At 40.0% G+C, this 1,356-nt stretch overlaps 1 protein-coding gene across 1 annotated transcript in view; it reads left to right on the forward strand.

The window, feature by feature from the left end:
• Positions 1–1,132: 1,132 nt before the first annotated feature.
• LOC136609486 (cysteine-rich venom protein TEL1-like) overlaps positions 1,133–1,356 on the forward strand; it is a 29,311-nt gene continuing 29,087 nt past the window's right edge. Inside the window, exon 1 of the mRNA XM_066589158.1 lies at positions 1,133–1,204. The gene's annotated coding sequence lies outside the window, so the exon portion shown is untranslated. The remainder of the gene's footprint in view (positions 1,205–1,356) is intronic.

The following is a 1,356-nucleotide window of genomic DNA, read 5'->3' on the forward strand; positions in this document are numbered from 1 at the left end:
ACAGTGAGATTGTGACAAATTTTGGGATTTTTTAAAAAGTTGCATGCCATAAATGTCTCTAAAGTCCTGGTCAAGCTGCAAGCCACACCCGCTGTTCTAGACATTTTTGCAAAGTGGAGCAAGAGGCATCACATATGTACTTTTTGGTGCAAATGAATAGTACATGTGTCAACCAAAAAAGGCGCAACTTATTGTGGCACAGCATTAGTAATAACTGTGTCCTTCTCTTTCCTCTACACAGAGGACCAACCATGTCTGTACATTAACCAGACTAATTACTGATATCAATGGTAACTGTCCCTCAAGAAGGGTATAGTTTCTCCTTAGGGAGAGCATCTAGTAGGTGTGAGGAGACTTATAAGGCCATTTATGCTGTTCTGGGAAATTTATGCAAATGAGAAGGTGGTACAATACCTCTACAGCGCCACCTATTAGAAGCCAGCATTTCTGCAAGTGAATGTCAGATAGTTTAATGCTTAATTTTCCCTGTTGTGGTGCTGCAGGAATTCTGACCACTTGCTGCTGGGTTGCCCCAGAGACTAAAGCTGACCACTAGAGATCCTAGAGGCAGGGCTCCCTGTAATCACCTTGTTATTTCAGAAGGAGGGGATCCCCTATAGTAAAATGTATTACCTAACGTGGAAAACTTCCATAGTGATTAAATCCCATTTTGGCCCCAACTTCTTTACCCCTAATATTCTAGGAGAAAGGGGGAATCCACTGAATCATATATAGAAGAGTTAGCATCTTCCCTCAAATACTATGAAGGTTCATGAGAAAACTATATCTACACACATGTACTAGTGAGACATTGAAAACGCCCTATTAAGAGTATGGGTAACTGAAGCCATGAAAGGCAGTGCCATCATATACTGAGGTGAGGACTGCAAACAATAGATAGACTATACTAAGGATTACTCCAGGGCATTGGTGCGCTCACACTGACATTCCTTAAGATGTATGTTTGCATGTAGTCATACATTCTTAGAAACATGTAGCAGGAATGTAACGTGTTCCGCTGTTAAATAATATTATGTGACAACAATGTAGCTCTATGTTTGATTAGAAAGAAAAAAAAAGTCAAACAGGAAGACTTCCCGTTACCTGTCCTATATATACACCTTTCAGGTCTGGTTAATTTACATTACCTGAGGCTCTCCTCCAACATCCAAACCTCGGAGAAGTAAACGAGATCCAAATTCAGGTAAAAGACACCAGAAAGGAAATGCATGGAATATCCGAGCCTGCAATGCGCACTTATTACCTATATGTGATAATAGTTATCAATTTTCTGATCTATCTATCGATATATGCACAGTGCTGTGTCTGCCTAACTCATATCATTCAATGTATCTA

This window comes from Eleutherodactylus coqui, chromosome 1 (assembly GCF_035609145.1).
Source record: "Eleutherodactylus coqui strain aEleCoq1 chromosome 1, aEleCoq1.hap1, whole genome shotgun sequence".
Classification (NCBI taxonomy): Eukaryota; Metazoa; Chordata; class Amphibia; order Anura; family Eleutherodactylidae; genus Eleutherodactylus; species Eleutherodactylus coqui.